General features: G+C 41.9%; 1 protein-coding gene and 1 long non-coding RNA gene across 1 annotated transcript; both read right to left on the bottom strand.

Moving 5' to 3' along the window:
* LOC101953884 (collagen alpha-6(VI) chain) overlaps nt 1-24,236 on the bottom strand; it is a 298,199-nt gene that overhangs the window by 119,224 nt on the left and 154,739 nt on the right.
* On the bottom strand, nt 16,097-20,337 carry LOC135981378 (uncharacterized). Its single transcript, XR_010598369.1, has 4 exons — nt 20,309-20,337; nt 17,342-17,386; nt 17,201-17,254; nt 16,097-16,140 (listed from the first exon to the last, which is right to left on the bottom strand). It is a non-coding gene; the product is annotated as an uncharacterized LOC135981378 (long non-coding RNA).

Below are 24,236 nucleotides of genomic sequence, written 5' to 3'. Positions count from 1 at the left end.
CCGAAAGAATGGAGGCTTGGGGTCTCACAGGACATGTGACCATGTCACCTGGTACTGGAATCCATCTTAAACCTGGTGCTTTTCCATTTAAAAGGAGGTGGGGACCCAGAGAAACAAAAGATTCCTGCCATGTGCCAAAGCTATAAAAGGGGGTGGAACAGAACAAAGGGGGCTGCCATCATGAGAAATCCCCTAGGTACCACCTGAGCTGGAACTAATAAGAACTGTACCAGGGGAAAGGATTGGGTCCAGACTAAGGAGTCTAGTCTGTGTAAGAAGCTTATTGGAACATCTCTGAGGGTGAGATTTACCAGTATTCAGTTTCTTTAATGTATTAGGCTTAGACTTGCATGTTTTCTTTTATTTTGCTTGGTAACTTACTTTGTTCTGTCTGTTATTACTTGAAACCACTTAAATCCTACTTTTTAGACTTAATAAAATCACTTTTGTTTATTAATTAACCCACAGTAAGTGATTAATACCTGGGGGAGCAAACAGCGGTGCATCTCTCTATCCGTGTTATAGAGGGTGGACAATTTATGAGTTACCCTGCATAAGCTTTATACAGAGTAAAGCACATTTATTTGGGGTTTGGAGCCATTGGGAATTGGGTGTCTGGGTGCTGGAGATAGGTGACTTGCTGATCAGTTTTTGGTTAAAGTCTACAGCTTTGGACCAGACCTGAGTCTGTGTTGCAGCAGACTAGCGTGCCTGGCTCAACAGGGCAGGATTCTGGAGTTCCAAGCTGACAGGGAAAACGGGCTCAGAGGTAGTTTCAGCACATCAGGTAACAGTCCCAAGGTGGTCTCTGTGACCGAACCCGTCACACACCCCATTTGTAAAATGGAGATATAATGATGCTTACCTCCTTATAAAGTGTTTTGAAATCTATGGATGAAAAGTGCGATCTAAGAGCTAGCTATTCTTCTCGGCAGTTGGTATAATCACTGAAACATGTTTATTGGCTAATACATGGTTCACTTTTTCACTTGGGATTTGGGTCAAACTGTATTTAGATGGAAATAGGAATTCAATTAAAAATATACCAAAAAAGCACTATTTTTATTTATTAACTAAAACTACCTTATGTGTTGGGAACATAAGAAATAGAAGTACATTTATCAAAATATTTCACATGTAAACTAATAGTTATTACACAAAGGTGGTATTAATTTAGTCAGTAAATTCACAGACTGTTTTGGGTTATCACAGACCAGATTTTCAAAGGTATTTATGTGCTTAAAGATGCAGATAGTCACTTTTGAAAATCCCACTAGACACCTAAGCAGATTAATATTCATAAAATATTAGACAGTAAAGAGCTTAATTAAGTGCCTAACTCCCATTTAAAAAAATGATATTCCCCCCCCCCCCCGAGTTGTGTAGATAATTAAAAAAGCAGCACGCTTTAATATTTGAGGTGGCCTCTTTGATGCCGCATTGTATGTATTTATTTGAACGATTTAAATAGACTATAGTAAATTTTGGCCTTAACACAAGTTGTCAGAATTTCAAATTTAATTTTAAACATTTTTGTTTTTAAAAAGAAAAATGTATTTAAATTAAATAAAAATCCAAGTTTTAAATTTTTAAATCAATTTTTATCTTCCCTGGGAGAGAAAAGAATGGGGAAGGTACAATTCTCTCCTCAGTTAAACCCATGCCATTCCAGGTTTTCTTGGGCATAGCTGAGGGCAGGATACATCTGTCTATGCATGCCTGATTAGTGAACTACATTTTATTGTAAGCAGCATTGTCAAATGCAGGATTAATCCCAAGGTTAATATTCAGTTTTTAAATGTGGTACCTGTGGTCCTGGTGGCCCTCAGTCCCCTGAATTTCCCTCTGAACCTGGAAAGCCAGCATTGCCCTAAAAATAGAAACTCAAGAATAGTTACCAAGTTAAATTTTCAGTTTTTTGATTCAGTGTTTATAAGACATGGGAGCAGATCCATCACTGACGAAAATCTCCATAGCTTCATTGAACTCCAGTTGAGGAGCTGGCTACTGCAATTTAAATAAAGATAGAGTAATATACAATATAGAACAGCCCTCATACGTAATGGAAATCAGTGAAGAACATTAATGACTGAGATCATCATACCTCTGAGACCTTGAAGCAATAAAGTAATGAGAATGATTTTCAATCCTTTTCTGACTAGGGACTAAACTCTAGAAACTTTATTCAAGGCCCCCTTCACATGTACTTATCAGAAAGAGTAAGAGTGTTTATTATTCTTACCCTTTGTCCTCTAATTCCTTTGGACCCTCTATCTCCTTGACTACCTGGATCACCATCTTCTCCCTACAAGTTAATCAAAACCAGAATCTCTGTAGTGAAGGACACGCACACAAAAAATATAGACACACACAGTGCAAAGCAATATATACCAAAAGCAGAAAATATCCATTTTATTGTACCTGTGGACCAGGGTATGCTGGTAATCCAGATTCTCCCTGGTATTGGGGAAAAAGAGAAACAGGACCTTAAAATTTTATTAACCTTTTCACTGCTCCTTATTTGAAGAAGATATTTTGTTTTTAATCAGAAAAAGTGTAAGGATTTCTTAGTTACAGTCAATTTAAGTTACAGCAGCCATTTCTCAGCCTCAAATGGCACCATTCCATTCTGCCCATTTAAAGCTACAGCAATTTAAATATTTCCAACAGTTTTTATTTCTCTTCTAATTACTATTTTATTAAATTTTTGTTTCCTTTTTAGTGAAATAAAGTGGAATTCTATTTTAGTGATCATGTGACCATAGTATATGGTTCAAAGCTCACTTTCCAGGAGTTGTTTCCTAATGGTACCAATGTGTTGGCCCCTCCCTTATCTCAATCAATGGGGCATTCAGGTTCAAGTGTTAGATTGGAAGTAGGGTTGTGTTGTTGTCATGTTTGTTTTTTCAAAGGAAGGATCTTTCAAGATCTTCACCAAGCATTCTCAAAACTAGGATACCCACACAAGAAAATAAAGAAACAAATCAACAGAGCCAGACATGTACCCAGAAACCTCCTGCTACAAGACAGGCCCAAAAAAGAAACCAACAGAACTCCACTGGCCATCACCTACAGTCCTCCGCTTAAACCTCTCCAAGGCATCATCAGTGATCTATAACCCATCCTGGACAATGATCTCTCACTTTCACAGACCTTGGGAGGCAGGCCAGTCCTCGCCCATAGACAACCCGCCAACCTCAAGCATATTCTCACCAGCAACCACGCACCGCACCATAACAACTCTAACTCAGGAACCATCCCATGCAACAAACCTCGATGCCAACTCTGTCCACATCTCTACACCAGCAACACCATCACAGGACCTAACCAGATCAGCTACAACATCACCGGCTCATTCACCTGCACGTCCACCAATGTTATATATGCCAGCAATGCCCCTCTGCTATGTACATTGGCCAAACTGGACAGTCACTACACAAGAGGATAAATGGACACAAGTCAGATATCAGGAATGGCAATATACAAAAACCTGTAGGAGAACACTTCAACCTCCCTGGCCACACAATAGCAGATGTTAAGGTAGCCATCTTACAGCAAAAAAACTTCAGGCCCAGACTCCAAAGAGAAACTGCTGAGCTCCAGTTCATTTGCAAATTTGACACCATCAGATCAGGATTAAACAAAGACTGTGAATGGCTGTCCAACTACAGAAGCAGTTTCTCCTCCCTTAGTGTTCACACCTCAGCTGCTAGCAGAGCACCTCACCCTCCCTGATTGAACTAACCTAGTTATCTCCATACTGATTTATACCTGCCTCTGGAGATTTCCATTACTTGCATCTGAAGAAGTGAGGTTCTTACCCCCGAAAGCTTATGCTCCCAATACTTCTGTTAGTCTTAAAGGTGCCACAGGACCCTCTGTTGCTTTTTACAACTCTCACCTAAGAGCTGACAAACTCACTACACCAAGCACATCTTACAGGATATTTATCCATAAAGCATAACATGTAAGGGTTCTACAGAAGGCTTGTAACTTGTCAAGATTTATAATCATTGCAAGATGTATGTATGGGTAATATTTAAGGAATACTGTATTTATATTGAAAATATGCTTTAGAGACTTGGAGTAAAAGTTGGTCACCAGGGGATAATGTGGCTGAGTGATGGCCCCATTGGGGCTGTCATCCCATCCTGTTTAGCTGGTGATGTAATGCAAAGATCTATTGTTTAGCCTTTCGCAATACTAAGACTTGCAATGTGAAATCATCAGAGGTAAAGCATCAAAAACCACTTAACGGTAAAAAAAAAAAACCATTATAACAAGACATGGCTTTGCCCTGTCTGTTAATAGAATCAAAAGGCTGTTTTCAGTGTAACACGGGGAGGGAGAAGCAGTCTTTATCCATTCACTGAGGACAACCCCATGTGGAGCTGGGATGTTTTCGTGAATGTTTGGGGCCTGCTTTTTGTGGAACCAGCCAGCTCTGCAACAGATTGAACTTTGGGAGACGGGGCAGGGGATAGGAAAGGTAACAATTAATAAGGGTAGAGTCAGGTTTGCGTTTTATGATTTTGTTTTGTATTGTAGCCATTTCCGTCACTGTCTCTCATTTCTAGTTAAGTCTTTACCCTTCTTAAATAGACCTATTTTTGTTTCATTATAAGTGCTCAAAAGTGCTGTGTAGTTTACAGGAGCTGTAATTTAAGGTAACACTGGTAAACTGGGGACACTGCCTTTGGGAGCAGAAGATCTGGGATTTCTGTGAGTAGCTAGTGTCAGAGGCTGGATATCCAGGGGAACGATTCAAAGGGACTTAGGGACTGGGGTGCACTTACTTTTAACCTACAAAGTGAAGACAGAGCTGGCATAGCCCAGAGGATAGCTCTCAAGTGGCTGAAGGGCTGGTGGTGTTACAGAGCTGACATCCAGCCAGCCGTTCTTGTGCCTGGCTGGCTGGCTGGCTGACATCCAGCCAGGCACAAGAATGACTCCCTCATGCTGGAGGCGAGGGCTATCAAGGTGTCTCACCGTTCTGGGTGCCCCAAGAACTGTCAAACACATAGGATCAGATTCAGCCCTGGTAGTGAAAAAGGGCTGGACAGTGGCTGGATCTGGAATTGGATCCCTGGCATACATCAGCTCCCATGCTCCTGTGCCACTCCCTCCAACCTACCCTGTAGGGGGTACGGGCTGAGGGTGAGGGATGCTGCACTCTGGCTACCCTCAGTTGGCATACAGTCTCTTGGGGACCATTGCCACACAGCATAAAAGGTCAAAATGCTTATAACTTATTCCAGCTCTGGGGTTCCTGGCCAGGAAGCCAATGAGGCAGAGGTTTCGTATTTAGATATAAACTCACACTGCATGTTGTGAATGTGACAAAGGCACTATCTGCATGAATTGGAATGAAGGGGATTGCCCAGAGAGTAAATCAGGAAAGAACCTGGCTCTTACCATTTTGTAAGAGATAGCAGCCATGGATAGCATCATGTATTCAATAAGGTGGTGGAGCTCTGCTCTCTCCCGCAGTGTAGGGCAGGGCCCTAAAGGCACAATCTTAGCCTGAAGATAGTACCATAGAGCCAGAGGCAAAAGCGCAAAGCTTCTCTACATTTAATTTTTGTTAAGACAAACAAGCGAACAGCTCTGGGAAATTGCTTGGTGAGATCTAGAGAAAGATGCAGACTAGTAAAAGGAGAAATGAAAAATCAGAAAAATTATTATCCAAAACATATGAAGAATCAGAACACATCAAGACATGCTTATTGAGGCACTATATTTTACCGAGTGGTCATACATCACCAACATCATTATTTGTACTGAAGGAGCACCTAAAGGTCAACCAAGAACGGGACCTTACTGTGCTAGGTGCTCTACAGAGTAATATGATGTCTGCCCTTAAGAGCATAAAACCTAAGCAGACAAGACAGAAGACGGGTAGGGTAAAGAAATATAACACGCAAGCAGAATAAGCAAAGTCCTGGTTTATAAACATCATCACAGGCCCGCCATATTTTCTTAAGGTACAAGGGAGAGGGTTTGTTTCCCTGCTTTTAAAAATCACAGAACCGTCTTGAATTTCTTCAATGTTATTTTACTTTTGCCAGCTCATTATTGGATCCATCTGCTTTTAGATTTTCTTTGGTAACTGCATTGTTGAAGTGACTCCTGAGACAAACAATTCTTTTTCCGGTACACTACCTAAAACTTAACCAGCGATTAAAATGGAGACAGAAACATCTTCATCAGTTAAATCTCTCTACAGTGTTTCTCTTCTTTGTTGCATCACAGGGGTTAAACAGTGCGGTTCTTTCCCGGCACCTCCAATCAGTAGTAATTACTGTGGTACAATTGTGTTCCATCTATTCCTGTAACGTGTCTGGGCCCAATAGTTTGGAAGTTAATTTTTCCTATAAATTCCACTAGTTCTGGAATTCTCTGTCTGTTGTAATTCACAGAATTCTATATTTTAATATCTTGGAGCTGATTTGCTAGTTCTGTTTGCAATCAGAACACAGCTGTTGATTTTGGGGGCAGGGGATATTTTTGTTTGTTTGTTAGTTTTTAAGGCAGCTTCATTTAAAACTAACAACCGGTTTGAAGAACAAACTATTATAAACTTGCCCTGAATCAATTTAGGCTGGAAATCAGAAAAAGGTTTCTAACCATCAGAGGAATGAGGTTCTGGAACAACCTTCCAATAGAAGTAGTGGGGTCAAACAACCTACCTAGCTTTAAGATGAAGCTTGATAAATTTACAAATGGGATTGTATGATGGGACACCTGTGATAGCAGGGGACTGGAATCAGTGACCCAAGTGGTCCATTCCCGTCCTATATTTCTGTGTCTCAGATGCATATCTACTAACCCTAATCAAGACCATCAGCATTCCAGCACTTGGAATTTCTCTTCCTGGGCCGACTACAATCCTGTGTGGTTTTTTTGTGAGCACCAGAAGCAGTTCATGTGTTGCTGGTGCTAGAGCTGGATGAAATTTGGAATTCCCAGTTCATGGGGAAATTCTGCCATTTCAAAATTTCCTGCAAACTGGAGAGTCCAAACTTTTCCATTCTGGAAACACAGTCTTTCCAAAATCAAATATGCTCCCCAGATTCCACTGTCCCCCAGCTCCAGGGCAGACCACAGGGCCCAGCGGGCTTCCAAACTCCCAGGCCAGCTGTCTGCCCAACTTCCGCAGCTTGGGCAGCAAGCTGACCCGAGAGTCAGGCAGCCTGGGGAACCAGCTGGCCCAGGTGTCTTGCTCTGTGGCTGGGAGTCTGGAACCCTGAGAGCCACAACTCGAGTCAGGCCTCTTACTGCTTCCAGGCTCCCTGATGTAATGCCAGGCACCTAGACCCTGAGAGCCAGGGCTTGAGCTGGGGCTCACAAAGCTCCCTGGGCTGCTACACTCCTGGTTCCAGTGGCAGGAACCTGGAACCCACACTAAGCTTGGAGCCAGGGCTCCCAGGGCTTTCAGACTTCCAGCTCAGCAGGAGAGAGCCTGGATGTCCTGAGAGCTGACATTTTCAGGACTTCCAGGCCACAGAGCTAGAAGACAAGCCACAGTCAGAACCAAGGCTCCCAGGGTTTCCAGGCTCCTCATTCTGATACTGGGAGCCGGGAAGCCTTGGTGTCCCTGGCCCGGGGCAGACTGTCCCCAACAGCCCACTAGGTGAGCTGGCAAGGAAATAACAGGGTTCTGTTGGAACTCTGCTTGTGACTCAATGAAACTTCATTTAACCTAAAGTGTTGTCACAAAACTTCTCAGGTTTGACTCATTGCCATTTTGCAACAAAACTCTGTTCTGTTGGAAAATTTCCAATCAGGTCTCATTGTTGGTATCCCTGTAGTGGAAGAAGAGGGAGAGAGGTAGGGGTGTGTGTGTGTGTGTGTCTGTGTACACACACAGAGAGAGAGAGACGTAGAAGGCTTGAAGGAATCATTCACCTCTGTCTTGCCTTGTCAACTGTAGTGCAGATATTTATGAACCTTCAGCCGAGTTTTGTGTTGCTTTTAAGGAGGCTTAATATAGTGGATCTGCACCAGCCTGCCTCCCTTCTTCTCAGTGGTCAGCTCTTGCCCTTCACTAACTTTTTAATTTTTAAATGGTTGAAAAATATGTGTAAGCCTTAGAGGCTAGACAATTCTCACATTCTTATCTAGCAGTGATTATAGCCCCATTATCTGATAGCAATGGCACGAGTCCTTTGGCTTAGCACCAGAGGCAAAATTCTGACTTTGGCTATCCATATGCAAATTTCATCAGTTCAAATGGAAGTTCCACTTGCATATCCCAGTGGGAAATTTGGACATCTACTTTCTGGATTTGATTCTGAAACCAGAGCCAACCTAAGCATTTGTTAAGCAAGCCTGCATTTTGTTGCTTTACACCAAACATGACCAATCCCAGTTCTCTGTTATCACATTGCTATACACAGGGCTGGCGTAAGGATTCTTTGGACATACCCCACATTTAATGAGGTCATTTTACGTAGAAGTCTGTGTTTTCAGATGAGGACTGGAGAGAAAATCATCAGGTCCCTCAGCCTTGTGTTGCAGGAATGAACCCAGCTGCTCATTCCTTATAACCTAAGTGATTGACTTACCTCAGCTGATGTCAGTTTGACAAGGCTACCGTCGCCAAAAAATGAGCTAGAAACAGACTTTTATTTCAGGGAAAGCTAAGATTCTCCTTTACATTTTTGGCCCCTCCAAATCAAAAAGACCTCTGGTCGGGTGTTTCCTGGGACTTAAAGGCTGAGTAGGCTTGCAATGGACTTCCTGATTATTACATACTTGTGTTCAGTTTCTGTGATCACACTGAAAATATCCCCTCTAAGACAGGCAAAAGCTCAGACTGGAGAGAGAACTATGTGTACACAGCATATACTGGTAATCATCACTGACCTTTAATGCCTGGAGGCCTCCAACCTCCTGCATCCTAAGAGGGAAAGACAAGTGCAATTTATCCAGAACTATGACCAGTAAATGAAAAATAATGGCCCTGGAGCCAAACATGGTACATTAATGGGGAGAAAATGGCTATTCCCAGACAAAAAACCTTGGTTAAGGTGAAATTGAGGTTGAGTGTTCATATCAGTAAATTAAGGGTAGAAACTTTACAAGAGTATTACATTTATCAAAACACAGTCATTAGAATGGTAGGAAATTCAGAAGGAAGGTATCTAAACTGCCTTCTCCAGGATGACTTTCCCATTCCCCGTCCCCACTGCTAAGGTCAGCAGAAGGAGAGTCCTGGTTCCATGCATGTTAGGCAGTGGGGACTGTGTTACTTCCTGTCATAACTATAAAGGGAAGGGTAACAGCTGTCCTGTGTACAGTACTATAAAATCCCTCCTGGCCAGAGACTCCAAAATCCTTTTCCCTGTAAAGGGTTAAGAAGCTCAGGTAACCTGGCTGGCATCTGACCCAAAGGACCAATAAGGGGACAAGATACTTTCAAATCTTGGGGGGGAAGACTTTTGTTTGTGCTCTTTGTTTGGGTGTTCGTTCGCTCTTGGGACTGAGAGGGACCAGACATCAATCCAGGTTCTCCACATCTTTCTAAACAAGTCTCTCCTATTTCAAACTTGTAAGTAAATAGCCATGCAAGGTGTCTTAGTTTTCCTTTGTTTTCTCAACTTGTAAATGTACCTTTTACTAGAGTGTTTATCTTTGTTTGCTGTACTTTGAACCTAAGACTAGAGGGGAGTCCTCTGAGCTCTTTAAGTTTGATTACCTTGTAAAGTTATTTTCCATACTGATTTTACAGAGATGATTTTTACCTTTTTCTTTAATTAAAAGCCTTCTTTTTAAGAACCTGATTGATTTTTCCTTGTTTTTAGATCCAAGGGGGTTGGATCTGTATTCGCCAGGAGTTGGTGGGAGGAAGGAGGGGAATGGTTAATTTCTCCTTGTTTTAAGATCCAAGGGGTTTGGATCTGTATTCACCAGGGAATTGGTGAAAGGTTTCTCAAGGCTTCCCAGGGAAGGGAATTAGCTTGAGATGGTGGCAGCGGACCAGAGCTAAGCTGGTAGTTAAGCTTAGAAGTCTTCATGCAGGCCCCCACATTTTGTACCCTAAAGTTCAAAGTGGGGATACAGCCTTGACACTCCCCTAAGTACTCTGCTCTCCCTAGCCTCCTTCGTGACCATAGTGACACTGTTAAACATCATGGAGGCCTTTTGGGAGCTAACCCAAATCCAGGATAGGAGGGACCAGTAAGCAGTCCATTCCTGAGCATTAGCAGGGCCGTTGCCTTCATTTCCTGGGAGACGAAGGAGGTTCAGCAAATGTCCCCTCAGCCTTAATAGGCTCCTCCGACTCCAATGAGTCAAAATAGGCTTGTCAGCACCCAGTGAGCTTATATAGGCTTGTGGGGGGAGTAAGAAGCTTACTAAGGCTTATGGGTTGGCGAGGAGGGATTAGACTTGTCTTTGGTGACTTTCCCAAGTTTCTAAGGCTCATGGAGGGTCCAAGGTCCCCACTGAGCACAAGGCTCAAGGGTGGTCATAAATCAGAAATTCCTTGTATGATATATTTAAAACTTGGTAGAAAACTGTTACCTCCATCACAGACCGACCCTTCCAAACCTGAGGCCAATATTCCTTTGGTGTAGATTTTTTGTGGGGATAAAAAAGTGGGGAGCAAAATTGGGCTTATAAATGGGAACATCATTGCATCCTCAGCTATAGATCAGCTACTTCCAGTCCATAAGGATAACTGCTCTTACATCAGTGCCCTCTGCACCTGACTCTCCTGGCACTCCATCTGTTCCCGGTTCTCCCTGCAAAACGAAAAGTCAGCCTTTTAAAAAAATATATCAAGTACACGTGTTTCTTTTTATAGCTCTTCTTTGATATTTTTCCCGGAAAATGTTTTCTTCTAATTGCATTGTAATCACTCGAACCACAGCATGTGTTAGACCTAGTTCTGTGAAAAGTGTATTTAATTAAAAGTATCTAGCCAGAAGGAACTGGTCTGCTTTTGGGTTCCAACCCTTCAACCATAACCACCTGAGATTAGATAAAGGCTTTCGTGGGATCTTTTTTCTGTCTCTGTCTTCCAAAGAAAGCAGATGGTGGGGATTCTGAGGAAAGATTAACCAGAAAGCAGTGACTTTTGTTGCCAGAAATTCATTAAAGTCCAAAAAGCAATTATGCAAAAAGGGCAACTTCTTAAGGTCTGGGGCCTGATCCAAAACCCACTGAAGTCAACAGGGGGGTTCCCATTGACTTTAATGGTCTTTGGATTAGATCCTAGATATATTTTCACACAGTGAATCAGCTTCCTGTAGACAAAGGAGTTTTTGAGATGTGACCAGATTTCATATGGATATGCCTATACCCACTGTACTCTAACTTTGGTATTTGAGTAGAACGTAGATAAACCCTTCCTTACAGCTTGGAAATCAAGAAATGAGGAAATATGGGCAGAGCTCCTTTGGTTATTTTATTTGTACTGCATCACTGCCGATCAGGATCAGCTCCACTGTACACAAAAAAGGGAAAAAGATTGCTAAGCAAGAGATTTAGACCGAGCTGGATGAGCGACCGACTCAAAGGGGCGATTAGGAAAAAACAGAAAGCGTACAAAGAGTGGAAGAGGGGAGGGATCAGTAAGGAAATGTACCTAAGTGAAGTCAGAGAATGTAGAGATAGAGTGAGAAAGGCCAAAGGCCGTGTAGAGTTGGACCTAGCGAGGGGAATTAAAAGCAATAGTAAGAGGTTTTACAGCCACATAAATAGGAAGAAAGCAAAGAAAGAAGAAGTGGGACCACTGAAGACTATTGCCGGAGAGGAGATTAAAGACAATCTAGGCATGGCGCAATATCTCAATGAATATTTTGCATCAGTGTTTAATGAGGCCAATGAAGGTATTAGGGATACTAGCACCACTACAGAGGGGCATTCAGGATGGGGGATTACCGTATCCGAGGTAGAAACAAAACTTGAACACCTTAATGGGGCTAAGTCGGGAGGACCGGATGATCTTCATCCGAGAATATTGAAGGAATTGGCGCGGGAAGTAGCAGGCCCATTAGCGATAATATTTAATGAATCTGTAAACTCGGGGGTGGTCCCGTTAGACTGGAGAATAGCTAATGTGGTTCCTATTTTCAAGAAAGGGAAAAAAAGTGATCCGGGTAACTACAGGCCTGTTAGTTTAACATCTGTAGTGTGCAAGGTGTTAGAGAAAATTCTGAAAGAGAAACTAGTTGAGGACCTGGAGGTTAATGGCAATTGCGATAAATTACAACATGGTTTTACGAAGGGCAGATCGTGCCAAACGAATCTGATCTCTTTCTTTGAGAAAGTAACGGACTTATTAGATAAGGGAAATGCGGTGGACCTAATATACCTGGATTTCAGTAAAGCGTTTGATACTGTACCCCATGAGGAATTATTGGTTAAACTGAAAAACATGGGGATCGATATGAAAATCCAGAGGTGGATAAGGAATTGGTTAATGGGGAGAATGCAGCGGGTCGTATTAAAGGGTGAACTGTCAGGTTGGAGGGAGGTTACTAGTGGAGTGCCTCAAGGTTCGGTTTTGGGACCCATTTTATTTAATCTATTTATAACTGACCTCGGAACCGATTGCAGGAGTGGGCTGATAAAGTTTGCGGATGATACGAAGGTGGGAGGCGTTGTAAATTCGGAGGAGGATAGGGATATTCTGCAGGGAGACTTGAATGAGCTTGTGAATTGGAGTATCAGAAATAGGATGAAATTTAATAGTGAAAAGTGTAAGGTGATGCATTTGGGGATGACTAATAACAATTTTAGTTACAAGATGGGGACGCATTGGTTAGAAGTAACGGAAGAGGAGAAGGACCTAGGGGTCCTTGTAGACCGCAGGATGACTATGAGTCGACAATGTGACGTGGCGGTGAAAAAAGCCAATGCTGTCTTGGGATGCATTAGGTGAGGTATATCTAGTAGAGATAAGGAGGTCCTGCTTCCGTTGTACAAGGCGCTGGTGAGACCTCATTTGGAGTACTGTGTGCAGTTCTGGTCTCCCATGTTTAAAAAAGATGAACTCAAACTGGAACGGGTGCAGAGAAGGGCCACTAGGATGATCAGAGGAATGGAAAACCTGTCGTATGAAAGGAGACTAGAGGAGCTTGGGTTGTTTAGTCTGACAAAGCGAAGGCTGAGGGGGGATATGATTGCTATCTTTAAATATATTAGAGGGATTAATACAAGGGAGGGAGAGGAATTATTCCAGCTTAGTACTAATGTGGACACGAGAACGAATGGATATAAACTGGCCGTGGGGAAGTTCAGGCTTGAAATTAGACGAAGGTTTCTGACCGTCAGAGGGGTGAAATATTGGAACGGCCTTCCGAGGGAAACGGTGGGGGCGACGGACCTGTCTGGTTTTAAGATTAAGTTAGATAAGTTTATGGAGGGAATGGTTTAATGGTAAAACATAGTAGTCAAGGAAAACCAAGCAATGGTAGGTAAATAGTATAATGGCTAACAGGGGTCAGGCTAGAGACTCTTGCCTATATGCTCGGGGTCTTACTGATCACCATATTTGGGGTCGGGAAGGAATTTTCCTCCAGGGTAGATTGGCTGAGCCTCTGGAGGTTTTTCGCCTTCCTCCGCAGCATGGGGCAGGGATCACTAGCAGGAGGGTCTCTGCCAATTGAAGTCACTAAAAACAGGATTGGGGACTTCAACAGCAGAGTCCAGGGAAGGGGTAGGGACGGTTTTATGGCCTGCAGCATGCAGGGGGTCAGACCAGATGATCATAATGGTCCCTTCTGACCTTAAAGTCTATGAGTCTATGAGTACACACATATATTAAGTTTCAAGTTCCTGCCCCATGCGCTTACAGCAAATCTAATTTAACCAGGAAGGATTAAGAAGACATTTTGTAAGCATGTATCCAAATCTGAAGAGACAGGTCAGAAAGGAGTTCAGACTACTCTTAAGGAATAAATAATTTTTTGCAAGCTGACAAGTTTGTTTTTGGTATTCAGAATGCTGGATTTATTTTTTTTCTAAGCAATGTGGTATTTCACTGATTAGAGGCCTAGGAGAAATGAAGTTGGTGGTCTCAATCCACCCTGAGAAGTCTTCTGTAGAAATATATTCATGCTAAATCCAGGTAACAAATGACAAATGATCTTCCTTCTGGTCAAACTGCATTCGACATCCATCGGCAAGCACAAAAATATTACCAGCTGAAGGCACAGCATGGCATTTCTATGGATTGATACAAGAAGAAAAAAGGGGCACACCTCTCCAAAGCCTTACGTGCTGCAGACGCAGGTTATAAAGCAAAATATAAAATTAAATAACAGCTCACCCCCAAAAACTGATAGAACTCAACCCTCTAAGAAACACACCCTTTTCCTCCCCACATAAGCCCTTTTTCACCCTCTGGACCAGAGACATTATTGTTAATTCCAGGATCCCCTGAAAAAGTCAAGATGACGTTAACCATTTTTGGTAATTTCTTCTTTGCTAGTGTAGCTGCAAAGGCAGGATATGGAAATAGGAGCAGAGTAATAATAATAATAAAAAGGATTAATTCAGAAGATGATGGTGGCAAGAGGCCTCTGAAGATGCAGTTCCACAATCAAAAACTAAGAGCTCTTTGCCCAAAGAGATGAAAAGAAAGTATCTGGATGGGTAATGAATTCAAGCTTGTAATTAAATGGTTGATCTGTCTGTTTAGGTATCATTACCCAGGGTCTATATAATAAGATTCCAGGATTGTCACTCTGTGTGTCACTCTGAAGCCTAAAATGCCTATTGAGTCAGTGGGAAGTGATGGAAACAGCTACGTGCATGGCTGAGAGCTCTTTTTTGTTAAGAATATCACCATGTTCATTAATCACTGGGATTCACGGTCTGTTACCACACAATTTGTAAGTTCTCAGCCATTTTGCCTTTACAAACAACACCTGTGCAGTGTACAGATACAGTAGCTCAGTGTCTATGACATGCCAAGAGTCCCAGACCATTGTGATATAAGAGGTAACTCAACCAATCTTACCATTACCCTACAGCTAATTTGGATGCAACAGTTTCATTGGTTGCATAAGGGAGACTGCTCAGATGGTGGATTAACTGGCCCAACAGCCAAACCCATGCAAAAGCAGGGGGTTTACATTTGCTGGTAAGAACATAATCAATTATCTTCAGCAAGATTTTATCCTGAAATGAATTGAATTATGCATGGATATTGTCCTCTTTGAATACAATACAGTTGGACTCAGGGAATGAAATCCTGACCCAAAGTAGCTGCCCTCTCCATCGTTGTCCATTTCCAACCAGACATCAGCCCCCAAGTTTCTTCTAATGGAATCAGCAGTAACTCCTCCAGATGGCTGCAAATCTTTTTAGAGGATGGGGTTCAGTTCAGCCAGCAGTAGGGATTGAATGCCAGAATGGTTCCAGAAGGGGCTGTGTTACCATGGTTAAGGGAGCAGTGAGGCCTGTGCTGCTGCCCCTCTCTGGTATTATTAAGATGGGTATGTATCTTGGGACATCCATAGATTTCAGGTGCCAAACCTCCAGCTATTAATGAGAGGGGAACTCTCAAAATTCCCTTTCAGAGACAGGCAGGAAATAGTTTTCCTATCCAGCAAAAATCCCATCAGAGAGAGAGAAAGAGAGAGACCTTCCCCCTCCCTGGAATAGCCAGAAGTCTCCGCTCTGCTGAGTCACAGCAAGGAACTAAATCTGCATCTTCCGCATCCCAACTGAGTTCCCAACCACAGGTCTGTTGGAAATTCTGGCATGGGGATTTCTCTCTCTGACCAGAAATTCCGCCCTAGACCTGAGAAACTGATACATTTCCACAAAATGTTTGTTTTATCAAACTGGCATTTTCCAGCCAGAAGCCATTTAATCATAAAAATTCCTGACCAGTTCTATTCCCAATTTCCTCGGCAGGGTAGTGCATGGTCCAGGATTATCAGGATGCCCTCAAAAGTTACAACAAAATTGCCATTGAGGCAATGTCATCACAAAATCTGGACATTACATGGCAAATCTGGACTCAGAGATGAAGATTATAAAGCTCTATTGCTATTCACTTCACTGAAAGTCTTTTCAGTCTGTCAAAAGTTAAGAGAGACCATAGACTTTGCTTACATGGTCTCCTCTTAGACCAGGCTCTCCATGCTCACCCAATTCTCCTCTAGGTCCTTTTCTACCCTTAAGTCATGAAGAAAGCACATACAATTAGAATACAAGTAGAGAGCTACAGTATTTATGTCATCCTTAGAGCTGTAGGGCCAGATCCTCACTGCCGTAAATTTGCATAACTCTATTAAGTCAATGGAGCTATGCTGATTTACACCAGCTGGGAATCTGGCTTTTACACTTATATATATATATATATATATATATATATATATATATATATATATATATATATACAGTAACTCCTCACTTAATGTTGCAGTTATGTTCCTGAGAAATGCGACTTTAAGTGAAACGATGTTAAGCAAATCCAATTTCCCCATAAGAATTAATGTAAATGGGGGGGGGGGGGGATTAGGTTCCAGGGCAGCTGGGGCAGGAAGGAGGGGGGAGGAGCGAGGACTCGGGGCGCAGGTTCCTCCTGTCATCAGCTGGCTTGTGGTGTTCAGGAGGCAGGGGGAGTCCTCGTTCCTTCTCCGTCCCTCCTGCCTCCAAAATGCCGCAAGCCAGCTGATTGCCCTGGGCAGGAGCAGGAGGAAGGTGGGAGGAAGGGGAAGGCACTGATCCAAAGCCAGCAGGCAGGAGGGGGCCGTGGGGAGGCTGCCAGCTGTGGTGAAAGCAGGCAGCCAAACAACGTAAGAGTGGAGCATTGCACAACTTTAAATGAGTATGCTCCCTAATTGATCAGCAACGTAACAATGAAACAACATTAAGCAGGACGACTTTAAGTGAGGAGTTACTATATATATATATACAGAGAGAGAGAGAGAGAGACCTATCTCATAGAACTGGAAGGGACCTTGAAAAGTCATCAAGTCCAGTCCCCTGCCTTCACTAGCAGGACCAAGTACTGTCCCTGACAGGTTTTTTTTCTTGCCCCAGATCCCTAAATGGCCTTCTCAGGGATTGAACTCACAACCCTGGGCTATCCCTCTCCCCACTTAAAATATATCTACCCATTTATGTCAAATAATTCGAGAATGTGCAGCTGTTAAGAGGTCACAGAGGTTGCAGTTTGGCAGTAAAGTCGGAAAGGTGACAGAAGCTTCCATCAGGGCTAAATACACTTTACCCGTCTTCCTGCGCTGCCTTTTTCTCCAGAAGATCCAGGAGATCCTTGTTTTCCCTAGAAAAATAAAAATACAAACAAACAATGTTCTTTCTTTCAGGTGAACCTCATTAATTTAATTCAGTACATGTGAATAAAGGTTACCTCTGCTCCATCAATCCCATCAATTCCATTTTCACCGTCTTCACCCTGTTGGTAGAAATAAAAATCCACATTAGCACACTACTGAGCATTTTGGGGCAAGGAACCTGTCTTTCTATATGTACCGTAAAGCACCTAACTTGCTTTTGAATACTTCGAAAAGTAAGAATAATAGTTATTAAAAATATGAACTTCTTCAAGAATAAGAACTCTCTTTACTTTGCCATCAGTCATTTTTTCACATCTCCTTCGCCACTGGCAGCATCCTTAAAATATCAGCAGCTTCCAGTATATAATCAGTTTGCATTTGATCTAGCATTTAGGTTCTCATGTATTTTTGGTGCTCAATTGTTTCTTATTTACAGTGTACTGGGTTCGTTTTAGGGCATTTTATATTGTGGTTGTTATACTTAACAGCTGGTAATAATTCATAGATTTATGGATTCAAAGGCCAGAAAGAACCTAGGCTGACCTCCTGTATAACACAGACTAGGAAACTTCCCAAAAATAATTCCTAGAGCATCTCTCTTAGAAAAACATCGCTTTACCGGAAGTATAAATAACTATGTAAGAGTTTTGTAGACTTTGGGACAAATAAAGGCACAGAACCATTATTTTAATGGATTGTTTTAATAGAATTGTGCTTATTGGCAGGGTGGATTTTGATACTTTGACTCTAAACCAGCTTCACTCAAAACTGTGAATACCTCCATGTTGTGTTAAAGATGTCATTTATCCAAACATTCTTAGAGCCAATCTGATGGGTGTGTAATTAGTGTTGAGACACCTGCTTTTGATTACTCCTTTCCCAGGGTAGCAAGAGCTAAGAGCTCTGAGAGGGTGACCTAGTCAGCTCCAGGGGAAAGCCAATGATTTCTCTGGTTGATCTAGAAAAAGAGTTAATGGGATCTGAAAGTAGTCCATTCAGTCTTTCATAACTGAAATTCTTCAACCAGGAAGGTTTTTTTTCTTTTTTTTTTTCAGAACTGGTAGGACTAATACATTACACAATCAAGAGTCACCTTTTTGTATTGCAGCTGAGATCATATCACTAAAAAAAACAGAAAAAAATATCAGCCATTTCTGGAAGACAATGTCTTATAAAATAGCAACCCAAATCTCAGAAGCTTGTAATGTGAATTTGCTGTTCAGATGAAGAATGTGACTTTTGAATGTAATTGTCCTGAAGATTTACAGCTACAAGACATTACTTTCAGTGAGGGAACTCCTGAAATGTTTTAGGATTGCCCAAATTGTTTTCTTTTAATTGAAAACTAAATGGTACTTGGAGTGCTCGTCTTTTCCTTTTGTTTACCCTTTACAAAAAGAAGGAATTTGCTCTGATGCTCAGCTGGAATAAAGAAAGAGATGAAAAGGGACCATACATTGTTTTGTTACCTTGAGAATTGAAATGGGTAATGCCCAAATACCTTGAAAGTGACTTTAAGGGCCTCTTCTAAAGACCACTGAAGTCAATGGGACTCATAATCTGATAGCTTTAATATCTTTGTAAATGGTTGTTAGCTTGGTCTTGGCCGTAATTAACACTATATATTACACGCTTATGAGGCAAATTGCATTAGTTAGTGAAGGAGAGAAAAGTAGACTGTTCCAAATCTATTAGTTCACAAATCAGTGTTTACTGTATAAATATTCCACAACCACATCCTAAGAGATCACCACTTTTGCTTTTGCATTTTTTTGATTTTTCTTTCCCATGTTAACAGATCTGAGCCGTGGTTTATAGTATCATATATTAAGTACAGCTGTTTCTGAATAACTGTCTCTAAATGGTTTGCATGAGACCAAAGTTCTGATTCTCTCGATCTTACTGAGTTACCAGTATTGAATCCTTTCTTTGAAGTGGAGAGTTTCATTTTTAAATAACTTAAGTGGACACAATGAGCAGAGTGACTGAAGCACGTGTTATGGCTGAGTGAGAGATGCACATCCCAGAAGACAATGTTAGCAATGAAAGATATATGCTCTCCAAATGAAGTTTCGTAATGGAAGCCCAAAAAGGTGAAGGAGTCTTTGAATATCAACAGGGTGGGCTTTGATTCAAGGACTGCACTAGTTTTTAGACTGCACTTTGTCTACGGAGCACACATTAAAGCTGACATTTTCCTAAGGCAATTAGACACTCTACTGTCATTGGATTTCAGAGTGATTTGGACACCTAACTCCACTAGGCTCTTCCGAAAATCCCACTTTAGATTTAAATCTATTTGAACCAAAATGAGCAATGGTTTTTAAATCAATCATCAGGGCTGAATTGACCCTCCTTTTACTGTCATGGGTTTTAGATCTTTAGAAAAGGAGAAAGGTAAAGGAATTCAGGAAACAGACTTACCCACTCCTGGCACCTTTGCATTACCTCCTAGAACCAGCTAACCAGAGCTAGGGGAAGTTCTGGCAACTCTCTCTTGTGCCCCCAATAGCCATAATTTGGCCCTTGGAATAGTGTCACATTGGTAACTAGTATCAGAGGGGTAGCCATGTTTGTTGCTTTTTACAGATCCAGACTAAGAGTCCTGTGGCACCTTATGGACTAACAGACGTATTGGAGCATAAGCTTTCGTGGGTGAATACCCACTTCATCACATGCGTCTGACGAAGTGGGTTATATTCCAATACCTCTGTTAGTCTATAAGGTGCCACAGGACTCTTCGTTGCTTTTTATTGGTAACTAGTGCTGACTTTTTCACTGTGAGCAATTTAGGTCAAATTTCTGCAGTCGTTCAGTTCAAATGAATCACATGTCCATTGTCTCTTAATAGTCTAGGAGCAGTTCCCAACCCAGCATACATTATATATCCACACAATGTTTTTAAACTCAATTTTTGATACCCTTTGCCTTGCTCTTTAGCTAGCTTTCATACTTTCATCCTACAACATGAAGTAAAGATGACAGGACTGTGTATAACCAAGAGCGGTTTTGCTGGAAGAAACTATAGAAAGAACACATACCCGACTTCCTCGATAGCCTCTTGCTCCCTGAAATTAAAAATAAGTTGTGTTAAAATTTAAACTATACCAAAAAGCAGCGGAGGTGTTTTCTAGAGCTGGTGCAGGAGCAAGAAGCAGCTTGCTGAATTGATCACAGGCAGATGCCAATGAGGGATCGAGTTTCAGAATCTACACCATGAAAGCTCCTTGGTGCCCCAGGGCAGATTCACATTTCTGTTCCTGTCCTAGCAATCAGGTTGGTTCGACTTTAACTCCTCACTAGGGCTCTGTAGCAGCTCCGCGGGTGGGAAATTCATTGGAGAACTGCTGAATCAGCAGACTCTCCAACCACCATTGCAATGCTCTTGCCCTGGCCAGAGTCACTAAGACTAGATAAAAAGAACAGGAGTACTTGTGGCACCTTAGAGACTAACAAATTTATTAGAGCATAAGCTTTCGTGGGCTATGCTCTAATAAATTTTTTAGTCTCTAAGGTGCCACAAGTACTCCTGTTCTTTTTGCGGATACAAACACGGCTGCTACTCTGAAACCTAAGACTAGATACAAGCCCAGCACACCCAGAAGCTACAGGGTCACTCTTGTATTCTGAAAACAGGGCATAGCCGTCCACAAGTCCTTAAAGAATGCACAGAAGGGAATTCTTCTAGGTGCAAAATAGGTATATGGAAAGTAAAAATAAAAGGCGGGGGGGGGATAAAGAATTCTTCTAACACTTGCCTTAGGACCTCTAACGCCTGGGCATCCGCCTTCTCCTTGAGTTCCATTGAAGCCCATTCAACCTCTCTCCCTTTACAAAGCAAGGCAGAATGTTAAAATTCATGCATTAAAAATTGGTCACTGGTTATTTAAAAACTACAATTAAAGCAAGCCAGGGTTCTTTAACTATCACCATCCACTGCACTAGGGACATGACTAGGGCCCACTGAAGTCCATGGGAATCCTCATATTGACATCAAAAGGCTTTGAGTCAGTCCCTGCAAAGTTTGGGCTGTATCACTGTTCTAAGCACTTACTGTCATGTTATGTTTTGTTCCCCCCACCACACACAAAAAACTTCCTGACACTGAAATCTTGATATTGGAAGATTGATTCTTTTTAAAACTTGTCCTGAACTGAATACCCCTTTCCTCTCATATGGACATCTAGTCTTGGAAGGATTATTCTATGGGTCTCTTAGGGATGTCAGGTAGACTGAAAAGACACAGATATTTTGTTTGCAGTGTTGTTGTAGCCATGTTGGTACCAGGATATTAGAGAGACTAGGTGAGTGAGATAATATCTTGTATTGAACCAACCTCTGTTGGTAAAAGAGACAAGCTTTTAAGCTTACACAGAGTTCTTCAGGTCTGGGACAGAAACTCAGAGTGTCACAACTAAATACAATGTGGAAGAATCTTTAGCAACAATCTTGTCTCAGAGATCACATCTGCAAAATTTGAAAAGACTGGAGACAACTTTAGGAGCATCCAGGAGCGGCTCCCAAAGACAGCAGCAAAATCTTTCACAAAGACTCTTTAGAATATTGTATTAATAAAAAATCAAATTCAGGGTAAGAGAGAGAGACAGATCATTTTGGGTCTGATTGTGAAAGACCTTTGCAAAGACATACAAGGGAGGAGGAGTGCACAAGGAGCCTTGTACCTCTTGTGCAGTCCCTGGGCTCTCTTCTCTACCAGTGTAATTACTCCAGATTTACACTAGTGCAAATGGGATCAGAATCTGGTTCCAGGTATAAAATAGTGATATACTGGCACAACACTATACAAAAGTGCAAGGGCAATAATGCAGCTGCATTCTGGCCCTTACGCATAGCCCGGTGTCCTATTGGAAACATTAGACCTAAATTATGAGCTGGGTATCATGGAATAATAAAGCAGGGAGCCTGTAGTTATGTGGTACTGACCCTTCAAGTTCTCTCCTCCTCAATGCACCACCCACCTCAGTCCAATACAGTATAATCAGCACAGTATACCTTGTGTTCGTTATTTTATTACATTCAATTGTTTTGGCTTCCTCAAATTCTCAATGTGCTGCTGATTTTTATATTGAAGTCAGGAAAAGCTGGAGGGCTTAGCAGCTGATAGGGGAAAGTGGGGACATGGGTGTTGCTTTTAGGTTATAGCATCCACAAGACAATGAGGAATCGATGGATCTCCTCTTTCTCTCCCCCTTCTGGGCAGGGAAGGAGGTGACCTGAAATTTGGGAAAGTTGATTTCTTCCATCTATCTGCTGCTTAAGGTGAGTCATGGCCTCTGGGGTTGGAGGGCACAGCAACAAAGAGTGCTTTCTCCACAATCCCAGTTCGGAGGCATTCTCTCCCACTGCTGGCTTCACCCGGGCTGTCTTCTGGCCAGCCCCAGGCAGCATCTCCAGCGGCAAGGTGAAGCTAGCCAAGCACACGCCGAGCGCAGAAATTACTCCCATGGGGCTTGCATGCTTGCATATAGTTATTGCAGCATTGCTTTTTGGTGTGCAGCCTTCCTGCCATCAATAAAGTCTTTTAGGAGAGATGTTCAAGTGACGTGGCTGCAACACTATAAAACTAGTTCTGTGTTTATACAGGTAAAGAGATTAATTTTTGTTGGCCTTCTCTGGGTGATGTCTCGACAGAATTTATGATTTTAAAAGGGGGAAAAAACATTTCTAGCCTTTTGTGTGTGTTATGCTGAAGTCTACAGCAGTAATAAATAACTTATTGCAAAGCCGGTGGTAAATGCACCAAAAATAATAATCTTATGCTGCTTTATACTTACGATTGGCTTTTCTTATGATATGCTGGCTTATGCTGAGAGGGACAAGAGGGCTTGTGTGAGAGGCACATGACTGTAAATCAGGAGATCTGAGTTCTACTCCGAGTTCCGCAACAACCACCCTGTGATGTTGGCAAATCATTTGGTGCTACATTCACCAAAAACTACGTGCAGTAGAAGTCGTAGGCAATCCTCTTTCTGTGTACAAGCAGTGGTGGTACATTTTCCAAGGTCTGTGGGGGGTTCCCAACATCCCCCTTAAAATGAAGGAAGGTAAAATGTTTACTTGCAATTCCACCTTCCTCACCAGGATGGCCAGGAGATCCCCAGAAGCCTACACCTCCCTGAAAGAAACAAATGAATAAGATAAAACTGTCTCAGATTTCCTTTTCCTCAACAGAGTTCTCCTTTAATGGCTGCAGAACTCTGCATGTGCAGATAGAAAACATACCTTTCAAACCAGAGTCAATTATAAAGGGGAGAAAAAAAGCTGCATCTTGGACATTTCCACTACTAAAAGTCATTTAAACTTGAGAAATAATAATTAGAACAGTGTTCAGTATACAGTTTCAGGATAAGCCTTTGGTGTGCTCTCTGACTGTCACCAGAGAGATCAATGGGTAGGTTTGATTTTATTCAATATCTTCATTGATGATCTGGAATAGGAAATAATAGACATGCTAACAAAATTCACAGAGGGTACTATATTGTAAGGAGATAAATACTATTGAGAAAAGAGAAATAATATATTACAAAGAGACCTAGAGATATTAAAGATATATGCAAAGACTCAATTTATATTTGATTTGGAATGATGAAAAACTCATCCATTCTTGGGAAAAATAACCCAAAATGCAAACATTCAGTGTGCAGGAGAAGCCTGGAAAACCAAAATGCTGAAAAAGAACTAGGAATGGCAGTGGACAGGCAATTAGTCATGAATTCTCAATATAATACAGCAGCAAAGTTTGCTTGAATGATTGCGGGCTGCAGTTGCAAAGGCTTCATGTCAGAGGACAAGGAGTTAACAGTTTTTCTCTACACAGGCCTCCTGAAACTGCATCTTGCATATTGCTTTTATCATCTGGGCACCATATTGCTAGAAAGAAATGGACAAAATAGAGAGGATCATAGAAGAGCAGCAAAAATAAGCAAGGAGTTGACGGGATTGATTTAT

This window comes from Chrysemys picta, chromosome 2, assembly GCF_011386835.1.
Source record: "Chrysemys picta bellii isolate R12L10 chromosome 2, ASM1138683v2, whole genome shotgun sequence".
NCBI classification, from domain to species: domain Eukaryota; kingdom Metazoa; phylum Chordata; order Testudines; family Emydidae; genus Chrysemys; species Chrysemys picta.
This window is presented reverse-complemented; position numbering and strand designations above follow the sequence as displayed.